This window comes from Vanessa atalanta, chromosome 26 (genome assembly GCF_905147765.1).
Source record: "Vanessa atalanta chromosome 26, ilVanAtal1.2, whole genome shotgun sequence".
Taxonomy (NCBI): domain Eukaryota; kingdom Metazoa; phylum Arthropoda; class Insecta; order Lepidoptera; family Nymphalidae; genus Vanessa; species Vanessa atalanta.
This window is the reverse complement of record NC_061896.1, coordinates 2950922-2968402: the sequence shown is the minus strand read 5'-3', so window position 1 is coordinate 2968402 and position 17481 is coordinate 2950922. Positions and strand designations below refer to the sequence as shown.

At 33.2% G+C, this 17481-nt stretch overlaps 1 protein-coding gene across 1 annotated transcript in view; it reads right to left on the bottom strand.

Annotated features, from left to right (window-relative positions):
- The window catches only part of LOC125073912 (sex peptide receptor), a 309093-nt gene that overhangs the window by 136865 nt on the left and 154747 nt on the right, over positions 1-17481 (bottom strand). Inside the window, exon 4 of the mRNA XM_047685016.1 lies at positions 15406-15410. The gene's annotated coding sequence lies outside the window, so the exon portion shown is untranslated. The remainder of the gene's footprint in view (positions 1-15405; positions 15411-17481) is intronic.

Here is a 17481-nt window from a genome sequence, read left to right as displayed (position 1 = left end):
TATTACGAACGCTGCTCGATCTGAAGTTAAATACCAAGGAGTCGAGTGTAAGTCCTTATCGCATGCGTACAGTAGATGCGTCGGTCGGCGGTGCGTTTGAAAAATTGCATTAAAAATATGGAACCCACTAGTAGCGCCATCTCGTAGCAGCAATCGGAACTATATCTGACATAATCTATGTTCCGTAAAGGTTGTTAAACTTCACATAATCTTATAAAATAATAATACATATGTACCTACATAATAAAATCTACTTGAATAAATGATTTAAGAATATTTTAATTTCATTTCTCAGTTTGTTACTAGTAAAGGTCGTGGATTCAAATACTACAATCACTGAGTGTGTCAGGTGTTTAATATTCATCTCACGTATTTCCCTGGAGGCAAATATCCCGAAGAAACTAAATATAAGAAAGTCTAAGACGTATTTTCTATCTCGAATTGATGTCGCGCGGTGAGTTAATTTGTGAATTTTTTCGTGATAGAAAAGGCTTGTTTGAAATACGTAATTTATTATTTGAGAACTATTACGATAATTTTGTTAAATTACAAATAACAAGCTAAGCCTGCGGCCTTACCCGCGCCAAATTTAAAACTTTACCCTAAGCATATAAAACGTCAACCCTATTTTACAACCTCGAGGGGGTGAATTAAAAAAAGGAGCGCAAGTTCGTTCCCGGGAATCAAACTACCTCCATCCAATTTTCATCTAAATCGGTTCATCGGTTTTAAGCCCGATATAAAAGAACTGACTATTAAACAATGAAGTAACAGATTTCTGTCCATTTAACAAGAAAAATTAACACAAATTGAAACATAAAAATTGATATTTGCGCGGGTTCACCGAAGATTGGTACTCCCAATCTCCGGTGTACATACACGTGTTCTAACAACTACAGTATCTCGGTTCACCCTATGAAATAGTTTTACTCAATTATTATGGATATTTCATCTCGATATATGAATGCGTAGCGTATTTGTGTGACGATTGTAGAGAAAATGTGATAAAAATGGTTTAGGTACAAGTTTTTCTTAAAAAGCATAATTGAATGCCCTTTAAGCGAGAAAAATATCCATTTCGTATTTATTTTTCTAACCGTCAGATCCAGAAAACTAATTTTAACGGAGGTTTCAGTTGAACTTTTTCAACTTAAATTTTTTTTTCAAGTCGTATAATTCCGTTGATGTAGAATTTTCGAGAATATTTAAATTTTCGCAGTCAAGAGGTAAATTGTTTCGTACACATTAAGTAAGTAATACCTGTAAATGCCTCACTGCTGGGCTAAGGCCTGCTTTAAGAAGTCTGTGACTGGTTTAAACTTAAAATGAAACGCATTTGTTGTTGAACCTAATCGTATATCATCTACCGGCAAATAGCCATACTTATTATTGTTGTGTTCTGATATGATGGGTGAATGAGCCAGTGTAACAGCCACAAGGGACATCCTCTCAAGGTTGGTGGTGCATTAGCAATAGGTATAATAATAAAAGCCTTTTATTCAGATCTCTTAATAGGTTACAGTAAATTTGAACTTAAAAAACCAAAACTAACTAAATAAAAATTAAACTAATATCTGTTTCTTGGTTATCATTTGTAGATCTGTTTGCCAGTCGGCTAAGGCTTCCTCCAACCTTTTCCATTCATCACTTTCTTGAGCCACTCTGTTCCCCATGACACTTGTCTGATGTTGTCATCGCACCTTTTCTGCGGTCTACCTCTCTTCCTTTATATTTTTTCAATAGGTATAACGAATGTTTAATATTTCTTACAGCGTCAATGTCTAAGGGCGATGGTGGCAGGCCTATTTGCCCTTCCGTTGACCTATATTACGTAAAATTCTTCGAGAATGCAATTTGAGCTATCATTTAATTGATTTAAATGCTTGTATCAAGATTCAGATTGATCTAATCTATCATAAGCTAAATGTATATTTAGCATAGGTCCGTAAACCACTGCTTATCCAGTAGACGCTGGAACTTTCATATAGAACGCAGATTATATGTTCTTCGTATAAAATCACACGGGAAATTTAATTATTTTCCCTCGATTTTAAAGCTTCCTGTTAATTGTATGTGAGTTAAAATTAATTTAAATATTCATCAGGTTTAACGTATAACGTTAAATTGCGATAAAACTTCTGTTTATATTAAATTTATTACGTAAAGAGTAAATACGTTAATTGTAAAATTATGATGTCCAAAAACTTTTGAACTCGTATACCTCAAGATCCGTAGCTTAATGAGCTAGCAACTAGACCATAGATGCAATTAAATTAGTCAGTAAGTATATTAAGGATAACGAACAAATCAAATAAATAATATTGCATATCTCTCATCAGAACCTCAGAGTTAATAACGCATTAAAATCGATAATTGTATTGATGTACAATTGCTCTTTCTGAAATTTTGTATGTCTTCGAGAAGACCTAATCGAATTGAAAATTATATTGGTTATTTGTTAGTAAATCGATTAAACAAATCATTAATTAGTTTGAATTATTTCGAAGAATTTACGCCTAATGTTGTAATTTACAAATATTTTTAATGTGCAAAAAGGTTGTAAGCAATCCGTAGGATGGAAAGAACTAGGCGTTTTCCGTTGACCCTTCATCATCATGTACATAATCAATAATTATAAAATATAATAATTTTAGATTATTATTATTATGTGGATAATCACTCGTATAAGATGTCTTCTTGATTTTAGCCGAGGCAGTCAATGTTAAGGCAAACAAGCAAACGTTCACATATATCTGATGGGACGGCAAATCCGGTACCAAAAGAAGTTCAGAATAACGGCTTCAAGTGCTTTCCAAGGCCCCGTACCTTGTATACACACTTTCACTATCCAGATTCCAGCCTGTTACAGAGAAATTATATAGAAAATCCCAATAATTTTTTTATCGGCCTGACCATGGGCTTCATGGGCTGGAATCAGAAATATCGATTTATTTGACCATTGACCAGTCACCCTTACTTTTAAGCATGTATTTTTATTATAATAATCGTGAATCGGAGTAGTGACATTCGGAGTAGTAGTTATCTAAGTTATCACAGGTTTTTTTTGTTATATAAACTGCGATTCTTTTAAGATAGTTGACGCGCGTGACCCGAACAATTTTTTTTTTACAATTCGTTTTATTTTTCCAGAAGTGAAATCTTATCTTGAATCATATAATTTATATGGCTTCTAGAACGCTTTAATTGCTTAATAAAGATCAATGTTCTCGTATTTCTGTTATTACTACCGTCGAAGTTTTAGCACTATTTACATAATAAAATAACGATTGAATTACGACTGAGACGATAGTGTCTACAAAGAAAATATTAGAACACATAACACATTTGGAAATGTTCTACCATGTTCTTGAAGAATCAACGAAAACTGAAAAGGTAGAAAGCTATTTTATTTCTAATATAGGGTATAGGGTATAAATATTTACTTGGTGGTAGGGCTTTGTGCAAGCCTACCCAGGTATGTTACCCACTCATCAGATATTCTACCGCCAAACAGCAGTACTCAATATTGTTGTGTTCCGTTTTGAAGGGTGAGTGAGCCACTGTAACTACAGGCACATCTTAGTTTGCAAGGTTGGTGGTGCATTGGTGATGTAAGGACTGGTTAATATTTCTTACAACGCCATTGTCTATGGGCGGTGGTAACCATTTACCATCAGGTGGCCCATTTGCTCCGCCTACCGATGATAAACGTAGATACTTTAAAATCTTTCAGTTTGGTTAGGTTTGTATTTTTATAATTGTACCGAAACTATGCGCCGTTCAAAAAACATACGGCTAGATATACTGACGTTGCCAATCCATTCTCTTCATAAACTGAAGCTGGCGAAAACAAGTACTATATATATAGTAAAAACTATTTATATCTAAAGCATTTATAGTACTTTTCTGGAACAAATACAATTTTGTAGAAACTAATATCTTTAACGGAGTCTTTTCTCAATATTGAATCGAGTCAGGATTCTTCGAGAAATGCCATTTCAAATATGAGTTTATTCTGCACTTGCAAGAGGCTAGAAGTGTAGCTACCGGTCTGGCATTTGAACAAAGACTTCTTCAAATATTTGTTTTTTATTATATACTAAGAGCCGAGATGGCCAATGTAATGTAAAATTATATACCAGCTGTGCCTCGTGGTTTGCACCATTGGTGCAATTATTAGGTGGACTAGCATAGTGCCCCATAGCAAGTGATCTCCACAGTCAGATAGAATCTATCTGTCTGTCGCTCTTTTACTGCCAAACCAATGAACTGAATTTGATGAAATTTGGTATGAAGCAAACTTGAACTCCAAGGAAGGAAATAGGCTACTTTTTTTGCCTAACTCATGACAACTAACCCCTAAAACGCGAGCGAAGCCGCGTGCGATAACTAATGTAGAATATATTCTAAATGAAAAGAAATGTAAACAAAAATAGGAAAATATATGACTAAGGGCGTGAAGGCTACGCGCTAGTGGATAGTGATGTCGTCATCCGTCAAAGTAATGGTCAATTTAGCGGACTTTCAGAGTATTCGTTTATTTGTCACTTTGGTTATTTTTTTCGTAACGAAGGCGAGTATTTCTTTGCGAAATTACCGGTTATCTAATTCGATATGCGAACTATACAATTTTATTTTCAAGCAAGTGTATTCTGTCGATTATAAGTTTGGTGTTTTAGTATTTATTAAGAGCAAAATATTATCAAATATTTCAATTGTCATTGTACCGTATTAAATTTAATTAATAGCAAGCACCGGTTAAATGTAGATTCTAATTAAAAGACATGACAAAAAACTCAGTACCCAGAATGCACATATTTGTATTACAAAATTAAAAATATACTTTATTCACGATGCCTTTTACGAGCACGTTTGAATCGTTATTTTACAAACGCTACTTTAAGGCTTGGAATGTAGATTCTACCCAGAAGAACTGAAAGGAAACTCAATAGATAGTCTTTTCCAACATTTCAAATAAAAAGTAACGTTAGTTAAATACAATTAAATTTATATAATCCTTCATGAATGTCAACAAGTATGAAAATTAAAAAAACTAAATTCATCCCTTATATAGTCTATATAGCCTATCATTGAGTAATAAGGCTTATTTATCAATGTGATTTCAACATGATATTTCAATTTACTTTAACTTATTATAGAAATGAATATCATACCCCGGGAAGAAGGACTCTGATTAATAAATAATAGTATCTGCGCAGGGTATCGTATTATCCGTGCTGTCATTACTTGAGTATTATTTTCATCATGTTTTGCTCAGATAATTGTGAATTTAAATGTATATAAGTACGTATATATTTGTTAGCTTCCCATCCCTATTTTCGAGTAAAATAAGAATTTAATATTTACCCGTCACTGCGTTGTACACGGGGTCTAATTTAGCCATGCAGGGACTCAAAAAAAAATATCATCGAAATCTGCCCCACCGCTTAGGACGAATTCAATTACATACACACTTAAATACTTATATATTTATCTAAAGATAAACGAAATACTACGACAGACTCGTCACGAGATTTCCAAAACGATGGGTTCAATTGACTTGAAATTTAGTTTAGTTACTTCTTTTGCGACGTTAGCGCTCACGAAGAATAGATTTTTGGAAATTTGAAGACGATGCTATCGTCAAAATCCTGTTTCGCACAATTTTATTATACCAGAATTCGCTGAGTAGTTAAAATTCATTGAAAACCTATATGAATTTATTTTGTTACGTTTTCAATATTTATCTCTTAATTTTCGCCATAAGTGAAAAAACAAGACAAAAATCGCTTTACAAACCGAGGACTGTGGACCGTGGAGATATGGTGCTGAATTGTTTTGTCTTTGCTTCAATATATCAAGAGACTTGAGTCTTAGTCACAGGCTCGGCGTAGTTCAGGCGCTTATATTCATTGAATTAAATTTTGTAACTAGTTGTCAACCGCGGCTTTACTTCCATTTAAGGATTTTGTTGTCAGGTGTTAGGCACAAAAAGTAGCCTGAGGTAGTGAATGAATTCAACCTTAGTTAATACAAATTTAATCAAATTAGGTGCAGTGGTTTGTCCGTCAGACAGAGTTACTTTAGTATTTATAATATTAGTATATTGATAAACAAAAAAAATAATAATTATGTCCATATCAATTTTATCAAAATCATCTCACTTGTTATATCCCATGAACCTTAATAAGCCAATTGACCCAGTTTTGGAACTAGCTGTAGCTGAACTGGCTGTAGGTCATTACAAACTTTCCTCGACCTGCTTAGATTGAATTATCATCCTTTCCCCCCTTTTCGAAAGGCTATAAAACTCTCTGTGATTTAAAGTAACGGGATTTGTAACCACTAAAACTATTGTGATCACTGTCCTGGACAAAAATTATATAACTTTCAGATATCAAAGCGATAGTGGTAAATCGTTGTAAGGGATAGTATAACCTTTACAAGTAAATTATGGTTCTAAATTCTAAATTATGGTTTCTAATGCAATAAATGTGAAAGTGACTCTATCTGTCTGTTAAGCTTTCATGGCTTATACATTGAACTGAATTTGATGAAATTTGGTATCAAGTAAGGTTGAACTCCATGGATAAACAGAGGCTACTGTTTTATTCATAGTACCTAATGACCAACCCCAAAATACGATCGATGTCGCAGGATGTAATATACCTGTGAAAGTAAAGAATAAATTGCTAATTATATCTTTTATCCTTCTAATATCGGACAAGCATTTTCCTCATTACTCATTCGTTGTGAATGAGTATTTTGGGTAAGATCGCAGGGTTACCATAGTGCTCATAATGTGTGCAGGTATGCCTACAAAGGTGCATCTATTGTCTCGAGAGTTCAGGCAAAACTATCTGCTTTCCGTGGCTTTGAAGTGTAAATCAAAGTAAAAACTTTCAAACTCCGGACTGAGAACTTCTTGATATTGGAAAACCCTAACCTGGTTTATGAATCTTGGACAAGTTCTGCAGTTTTATAGTCTTTTATAAATTACAAATGCATAAGACTTCGCCTTTGTTTTAATAATTTCAAACAAATAGTCTAAATATCATGACGAATGAATGAAAATTCTCAAAACTCCAACATTAAATTCAAAGTTTTGCACAAACAAACTCATTATCTTACGTTCTCAGATCATTCCATTTTCTCGTCACGTTTGACCTTGCTTTGACAAATTTCACCATGTTCCAGTTAATATTAGCCGGTGCCAGCTATTTGCCCAAACAATTGTGCGTAGACTTTCGCTAATTTCCGCTAATTTAAATCTTTGCCTTTTGTCGTAATCAAAGTACTCTGTAAAGAGTACGTTGATTACGACAAGGGTAGAGTTTTGTCACATATTTGTGCAAAAACTTTGTTGTTTGGTTCAAATATTTGCTTACAGCAAAATGTTCTGACATAGATTCAGGACATTTATGTGTACTGCAAAAGTTTAAGTTCAATTATAGATTTGATTCTTAATTTCAGGAATGTATCCAAAAATGCGTGTAGTTTCGTAATATTTTTTAATTCATCCAATTCTGCCTTTTGATAATAAATCATTCATTCCATAATTCATCCTAATTGAATGCACAGTGATAAGTGTAAAGAAACGGTCTGTTTAATTTCGCCCTTCATTTAGTTGAAGGGTGTCAAAGAAATGGGTGCGAATGTGTCGACGAAGATGATTTATTATGGATGATTTTATTCCGCGTGATTCATTCTTTAGAACAATAGAACAGATCAACCAAAGACACCATGTCTGTGATTTGATTCGTTTTAGAAAAAGTAGTTGATTAACTAAACTTTTGTATTAAATGTAATCCTTATTCTAATATTGGTAATTACATGAACAGCTTCAGGTTAAGAATTGAATATGAATATTTTGAAGCTATATAGATTATGTATAGAAATAATTTCTTTTTCTAATATCGTCTTAAGAAGAGGATTTTATTTAATCCATGTAGTAAAACAGCAAAAAGAGAAAGTTTGCTTTATTGGTTTCAGATCAGTCACATTGTTAATCATGTTTTTTAAATCTTTCTTTATGATATCTAGATTGCACTAGTTGTATTCTGAAACGTGCTTTGGTTCGGATGTCTTTAAACTTTGTAGATTTTTGTCGCAGCAGTGCAGTGCGAGTATTACTCAGATGCACATTGTCACGACTAATAAAATGTTTATGCGAAAATTCACTTGTTGGGTGTAACTTATCCAAAATGATATAAATAAAAGTTTCATTTATTCGAAGAATATAATTTATAAGAATTTTTTTTTTCTGTTAGTCATTCTAGTTAAAGATTCAGCTATAAAATTAGACAACACTCGCATTTTGAATCAACGAACAAAACCAATAGCTCTTCGACAACTAATATTTGACTCAAATATTTCGAATATTACATATTTTCAGTTAAATTTAGAAATTTCTGACTTTGATTTATAGAATTCCAATTGTAAGCTATTTTATTGTTGAAACATTCTAGAATGTTATTCTGCAAAAGCTTGATTAAATCATTTCGATATCAGAATATTATTTCGGTAAGGTTTGACTAAGTATACAACAGTATAAAAATGAAAAAATAATAAGCCAGTGTTACTTCAGACACGAGGACGTCATATATTTTTTCCAAGTTTGGTGGCACTTTGGTTATGTACGATTTCATGTGGCGATATTGTCTCCGGACAACGGTGACCACTTACCATCTGGTGTCCCATTTTCCAGCCCGCCCACGATTTCATACAAAAATAAATGATAACATCATGACCGCGTGATATGGTCGAAAGAATTCTAACAATATTACTCCGTTGAATTAAAATGTAGATTATCTGGGCGAAAAAAGGAGCTAGCCTCCCTACCAATGGAAAAGTGGAGGTAATAAAACGGGGTTTTATGTTTTAGAAATGTTTTTGCACTTAATACTCCAAGGCGCCATTAACTTCACATTTCCCTTGGTCATCATTTATATAGTAGATATTTAACCTAACTTTTTTCTTAAAATTTTCAATGAATTATAAAGAAGGTCGAAGTCCTACTTCAAAAGAATGTAAAACTTTTTTTTATGGTGTAGATTAGCGGACGAGCAAACGGGCCACCTGATGATAAGTGGTCACCACCATCCATAAACAATGGCGCTGTAAGAAAAATTAATCATTCCTTACTTCGCCAATGCGCCACCAACCTTGGGAACTAAGATATTATATCCTTTGTGAGTGTAATTACACGTGGCTTTTACAACATTCAAACCGCAACACAACAATACTGAGTACTGCTGTTTGTAGAATATTAGACGAGTGGGTGATACCTACCCAGGCGGGCTTGCCAAAGCCCTACCACCAAGTCAAGTCAATGACAAATAAGTAAAAACACTTGATCTCTTTCCGATCGTGTCGATCCTTCCCTGATTATTAGAGTGCAGGAATAGAAACCACCTGTGTTCACAAACACTTGTGCTCTGTCATCTGGCTCGTCCTTGGAATTGGCCACCATTCCCGTAAATCGGTCAAGGTCCCATTTATATGAATTCATTCAATCGACGTGTCTTACAGCCTTAATTAAAATAGTAGTTTAGTTAAGCACTATATTCTGTTTTTCTGTCATCATTTATATTATATTCGAAGACACAGCATTGCTATAAACACCCGATCTAAACAGCGTTTAAATTTAAGTAAAGACGTTACTCATAAATGCTTTATTTTTTTATTATCACTTTAAAAGAAAAACTTTAAAAGTTGCCTAATGTAATGAGTTGTGGAAAACTCATGCCCTGAAAACTCAGAAAACCATTAATACCCTATGTATTAGCTATTTGTCTTTATCGATATTATTTAAGAGGTGGCAATTAAGTATTAATTTTTTGATTAAATTATATCAATTACTATGTACTTGTGTAGTTTTTTGGAAAAACATTTATGAAGAACTCTTTACTTTCGTTCTGCGTCATACAAATGTTGATTTCATTAAGAATGGACTTTCAAACTCGTACCCACACTTGGTGGTTGGGCTCTGTGATAGCCTGGGTAGGTACCATCCACTCATCATATATTCTACCACGAAGCAGGTATACTCTATGATGTGTTCCATTTCGAAGTGAGTCAGTCAGTGTAACTTTAGGCACAACAGACTGACAACTGAGATGTTACAGTTCCTAAGGTCGGTGGCGTATTGGCGATGTAAGGAATGGTTAATATTTATTTCATCGCCAATGTCTAGATGGTGGTGATCACCATCATTTGCTCACCTACCTACTTATGCTATAAACAAAAATATATAAATAATAAAATAGGCTGGTGCTTGAGGCCACTAAGTCATCGAATAAATATCCGCTTATCAGGAAAATCCATATATCGAAAAATGCTACGAAAATGTACATATTCAATCTTAGGAAGAAAACATCATTTATCTGAACGATAATATAAAATATAGGGGATGAAAAAAATGGAGTTCCTCCTTTATGTCATTCGATATAACACCTCTAGAGGAAACATTTTTATTTGATATTTCGAAATACGAACTTACGGTACAGGGTTCACACTTTTCAGAGTATTATTAAAGTTCACATCGACAAAATCAAATGTATGTTATTTCAGTGAAGTCTTAATATGCGGATGGGGCGTAGGTTTGGTCGAGGGGGGGTGTATTATGTATCCTATGGCTGTTTCTGTGTATGCGTCAGTGTAAAGAGGAGAAAACGTAGCAAACAACCTTATTTTGTGATTTATTATGATGAATATTATTATTAACAAATTATTTTAGTATTAGTATTGGTGAGGTAAGCTATAAATTACTCCTTAAGAGGATCCACTCCAGAAGGGGAATCTAGCTGATACTTATCTATATTGATTGAACAAATTTGATATTTTTAATTTATATTTTTATGATATATTTCATTGTTATGGATAAGATAATCTACATATACCTATTTAACAATGAAATTAAGTCCTTAAATATATACAAATATGAATTAAAAATAGTTTATAAATCATGACCGCGTCGAATGGAGGCAAGAATGCTAGTAGCATTTCCCCGTTGAATCGCAATTCCGATCCTCTGGCCAAAAAACGAACCATCTCTCGTGGCGATTTAAATACATTTATGTATTTGTTTCGGGAGTTACGTCATTTTATTTCTATATTTTAAACATATTTATCTTTTAACAGTGCAGACAACCCTACCACCAAGTAAATAATAATACACCATATAAATTTCAACGCACCTAAATACTTACATTTAATTTGTGCCTTCGAAACGTTTCACATTAGAACATCACAAATACGATAAAAAAAAATTATATACTCCTATTTAACGCGTCATGATTCATGTTCATCCTTGATTTTAGATAATAGGGCTGATCATCTGCACAAAAGCGCCTCCGGTAAGTTACACATAAACTCGATTCAATATATAATCTTGCTGCATATCTATACTGCGTGTTAACATATATGTATACAATTATGACCTTGAATTGTCATCTTTGGTTTGGATCTGAAATGGTCTGTGGTATTTATTATAAACTAGTCACCCGCCCCGGCTTTGCAGGGGTGCAATGCTGATAATAAATATACTATAGAATGTCTTACAACGTTCACAGTTTTTCAGTCATTAGACAATACAAACCGCTATGTCCTTGCGTTTTAAATCTGTAATATTTTCGAAAATATTCATTTAATTTACATGCTATTATGGTACTTAATTGGATAAAGATTAATGCTGTATTTCTTAAAACTGCTTCAAGAATAAGACTATTTTCTCGTAAAAAATGTAAATGGTTATTGTGGGTTATCCCTAAGAGACAGACATATACCATCGCGAACTTTTTTTGAAGACCCTTTTAAGGTGTACAATACTGTAGTACATTATTTTGATCTATCTCGTAGGGTTCAGCCAGCGTATGCGCATAAAATATTTTTATTTACGACATCACTTTAGAAACCTTTAAAATAATCAGTGTTTCTCTACTATATTGTGCAAGTATTATACATATAATAATTTTTCCTTTCTCTTGAATCAATCTATCTATTAAAAAAATCGCATCAAAATCGGTTGTGTAATTTTAAAGATCAAAGCCTACGTAGTTACAGACAGCGGTAAGCGACTTTATTTTATACTATGTAATGATGGTTAAGTTTGTTTTATAAGTTATTTAATGGAATAGTATTGTTATAAAAATATATTAATAAAGAACTGTTTGTAGTGCATAGTATACTATGCACTACAAACATTATACTATACTATGCACAAAAAAATATCTAAAAATAACTATTTTGAGGGTTCCGTTCCTCTAAGGGCGAAACGAAACCTTTACAAGATCACTTTTTTGTCTATCTGTCCACCTGTGTGTCTTTCTGTTCGTCAAGACCCTATTTCTCGGGAAATTAAGTTGAAATTAATACGAAATACTAAGCTGGGAAAAATACAAATCTCTTAGTGTACGCAATACAAAGATATAAATAAATAAATAAATATTGGACAACATCACATACATTACTCTGATCCCAATTTAAGTAGCTAAAGCACTTGTGTTATGGAAAATCAGAAGTAACGACGGTACCACATACACCCAGACCCAAGACAATATAGAAAAGTAATGAACTTTTTCTACATCGACTCGGCCGGGAATCGAACCCGGAACCTCGAAGTGGCGTACCCATGAAAACCGGTGTACACACTACTCGACCACGGAGGTCGTCAAAATATATGGACTATTATGTTGCATTTCCCATACATTCGTAAAGGAAATCAAAACCTATAGGGTACAGCCCGCTGCCCCTTGAATCGTGAAATTGTAGGCAAGTATGAAAAAACAAACCGAACACCGTCTATCTCACTATTAGTACGGAATCCTCAGTGCCCTATTTCGACTCGTACTTGCCAGGTTTTTTTTAAAATAACACTTTCTGCTATTGAATTTTACTATAGCAATTTCTCACTTAACTAAAATTATATGTTATTTGATATTGAACACCTAATGCCTGTATTAGGTATGAGGGATAATTAAATCAGTAATGTGAGACCTTAGTAATGGACCTTGGACACAATTGGGCAGAGGGTTGTTCCTCTTAAGGAGGTTGATGGATATATACTCGCATATAATATAACAGAAGGTCCGTTACATTTAGGTTGATTAACAATCCCTTACCATTACTGTTGCGAACGAGATAAACTATAAATATATTAGTTACATCCGGCTTCACTCGAGTAAAATAAGGGTTTACTCACACAAACATACACATTTTACATACATTATTAGCAGCCTGTAAATTTCCCACTGCTGGGCTAAGGCCTCTTCTCCCTTTGAGGAGAAACTTTAGAGCATATTCAACCACGCTGCTCCAATGCAATGGTGGAATACACATGTGGCATAATTTCGTTGAAATTAGACACATGCAGGTTTCCTCACGATGTTTTCCTTCACCGCCGAGCACGAGATGAATTATAAAGACAAATTAAGCACATGAAAATTCAGTGGTGCTTGCCTGGGCTTGAACCCGAAATCATCGGTTGAGATGCACGCGTTCTAACCACTGGGCCATCTTGGCTCCACATATACGCAACTTTCAAATTTAAAAACATAAGAAGAAAAATTAAAGTTTTTTCCGGGTAATGTTGAAACTCTCACCTTTTCTCTACTATAATATACATCTATAATACATGTACCTTTCTCTTGTATCACTATATTGATGAAAGCCGCAATAAAATCCTTTGCGTTGTTTAGAAGATCTAACCTACAGAAGGCGGGAAGCGACTTCAGTGTTTACTATGTTCAGTGTTTTTTATTTATAGATAGTCAGTAAAAAGAAAGAAAAACTTAAGCTAGGTAAACGAGGAATTTAATGGTAGGTGCACGGGCCAGTGGGCCACCTGATAAGTAACCCACACATTGGTATCACCAACCTTAGGAACTAAGTTTTATGTCCCTTGTGCTCGAACAATACTCTACTCTAACAATACTCTTTGGTGACAGGATATCTGATGAGTGGGTGGTACCTCCACAGACGAGTTACCACAAAGCCCTATCGCCAAGTAAATCATCGTATTAATATTCAGCTTTGTTTCATGTTGTGTACATCTTATTTTCCAAAAGAACCATTTCGGCGCTTAAGCTATTCTTGATTCTGATGATATGAAAACTCAGCTATGATCTTATATATGATCAATTCTTGTGTATACATATATTGTAAACATTAATCTTGGAAACGGCCCTAGTGATTTGCCTCAATTTTGAGGGTTCATTACCCAAACAGTGAAACGGACCCTATTACGGAGACTCCGCTGTCCGCCCGTCTGTCACCAGGCTATATCTAGTTAGACATTAGAAATTTTCACAGATGATGTATACTACTGTTGCCGCTATACCAACAAATACTAAAAAACTAAATAAAATAAATATTTAAGGGTCTCCCAGACAACAGACATGATTTTTTTTTTGCCGTTTTTATACATAATGGTACGGAACATTTCGTGCGTGAGTCCTACTCGCACTTGGCCGGTTATTTTTGTTAAGTTTATCTATAGACATACGTCTTTCTTAAAAAATACCACGAAAAAATATATAAAAATAATTTTATTTATAATAAGAACCGAGCGTAGCTTTGTCTGTACGTAGAAATAATATATCTCGCAAATACTAAATAGAACTCGTGACAAAAAACAAATCATGTCAATAAAAAAAGAATACCATAAACTAAAATCCATTATTGTTTTTTTTATTCGTATAAAATTAAACTAAGATAAATATATTTAAGATTTTTCTTATTAAAAAAATACGCTACGCTCTCTATAGAATATTCAGCACCGTTTAATTTGAGCCCTTCCAACAATTGCACTTAAAACATTTTACTCGAAACTCTGTAACTATATTTTGGGTCATTATTGCATTATAAACCTTAAAAGTTCCACACTAGAGCTTAAAATAAAAACCATATTGTATATGGAGTTGAGGAACTGCAATAACTTTTTTGTAAAAGTAAATAGAAACTAAAAAAATAAAACTTTAATTTATGAACTTTTTTCGTTCATGCCACCTGATATTTTTCAGACAGGTTTTGTTTAAAGCACCCTAACTCATTCATAAATAAATAAAATGCATAGTTTTGTTTTTAAAATAAATATACAATCTTATATATTAATAGCTTAAGCCGATTTTTGTCCTCGTGATTAGGGGATGATAGCAACACGTAGAAGATCGTCGATGGTGTTATTTTGAAGAGCTCCAGCCGTAGATGTGTAGAAAATTAAAGAGGACTCTTGATTGCGATTTACTACATTGTTACGATTTAACAAATGATTAATTTTAGAAAAATCTGAATAAACTTACTGGCCAGGTAGAGAGAGCTACTATGGCTGTATAAAAAAAACCAAATGTAAAACGTGCGAACAGACGTCAGTTTACAACGAAATTAAATCAAAACAAAACCTCGTACAGTATCTAGTATATGCGACAAGTTCGCACAAGTGAGATCCGAGTATATAGGGCATGATAGTACATGAAATCGTCATGCAAACCAAGCTTGTGGGTTCAAAACCAAGTACTACTATTTTTGGTACGAAATTCTTTTAAGTAGCTTACAGTACAGTGACCTGAAATCGATATGCCCAGGTGACCTTTCCCTCTCTTTCTCTTAATTGAAACATACTTTTGGTATTGTTTTAATTCACACGCAATTTTTTAATGACAATAACATTTCTTGACGTTTAATTAAAGTCTCACACATTGTTAATTTCATTGTGTCAGTTACTCAATACACACTACGATTAAAGCAAACTTCGTTTCACCCAGGAGTCCCACATCTCGTTTTTTCGTTTCAACTTAATTTGTGTTTGTAATATTTATACGCTTGGCGGTAAAAACATTGTGGAAAAACTTGTTTGTATTGGATGAAATTATGTATTCTGCGCATCGACCAATCACTGATTGGTCCTGGAGGATGTCAAAGGAATTTTAAATACAAAAACACTGTATTTTTATCAAATTCTGGGAATCCGTTTTACGCAAATAAACCGCGTCTGCGTACGTAACACGAAAAAAATAATTCAAAACCAAAACCTGGAAGTAGGTCTCCAGTAATTGGCGCTTCTCCAACCGGTCATTAAATAATTTATTAAAAAATAATAAATATTTTCATACTTTAATGTTATAAGCGGGCTGATATGAATTTAGTGAGCTTAGTTTAAATAAATAAAAATGGGAAGATATTATTCGTGTCATATAAATAATTTTGTCGCTTTGATTCAAGTGAGCTCATCGAAATATTGAATATTCATTTTGTTTTTATAATTCAAATTCAATTTAATAACCAATCGTCAACAATTATATTATATACAAAAGTTTTTTCCAAAACGCGCTGCATTTTCTGGTATAAGTCTTATTTATATTGATATTTGAACGGATAGAAACTCTGATTGACGTGACAAACATTATTTTTTTATTATTGTTTTGCAAAAATACAGATAATTATTATAACTAAATATATTAGTAATAGGTTATAATAATCAAATTTAAAAAATAAGTAAAAGAACGCAGATAATTATGGACACACTCAACATTATCTTATTTAAGATCTAAAAGGAATAAACTGATAAACATTTTATTAATCGATATAAAAATATCAGAACCTATTCCTAAAACATATTCTTAAAGAAAAAAAAAACTAATTGCAAATGTCAATTAGTTCACGTCTATAAAAAAAGAACACATTCTAAATTTGAATATTTTTAAACTATCTAAACTTTATTTTATAATAAAGAAACAAATCTTCGTGTCGTTAACCTTTGGTCGTATATTCAGCTCTCTAAGGGCGCTCTCTTTGTCTCAACTATGTTTGCAAATCATGACAGCAGGTAAAAACCTCTCAACGTTACCTTTTTAATATTTAAACAAGATGGCCGCTTTGTTCTTCGTATATTTTAACATAATTATTTATTTATTCGTTCTGTTAAGTGAAACATAAACCTGTATTGAATTTTATTATTTTGTAAAGAAAAGAAGGTACGTGGTCATAGTATAAATAAATAAATCAACATCACATACATCACTCTGATCCCAATGTAAGTAGCTAAAGCACTTGAGTTATGGAAAATCAGAAGTAACGATGGTACCACATACAGTCAGACCCAAGACAACGTAGAAAACTAATGAACTTTTTCTACATCGACTCGGCCGGGAATCGAACCCGGGATTTCGGAGTGGCGTACCCATGAAAACTGGAGTACACACCACAATAATCACCACGGGTATAATTATTTGGTGACCACTTACCATAAAACCGACAAGTTGCCGTGCGTCCTTTAAAAAAAAGTTAAATATATCAATTGAAATACGGATAATAATTACGAGTATGTATTGAAATTTAACTTAATGTTTTATAGGCCACAAAGTAATCGGGTTAAAAATTAAAAAAAAATATATTTTTTTTTGCGTACAGTTACAATTATAGTCAAATATTTAAAAAAATAATGTATGGAACTCAGTAAATGTGACGGAAGTGATTACGTCACAA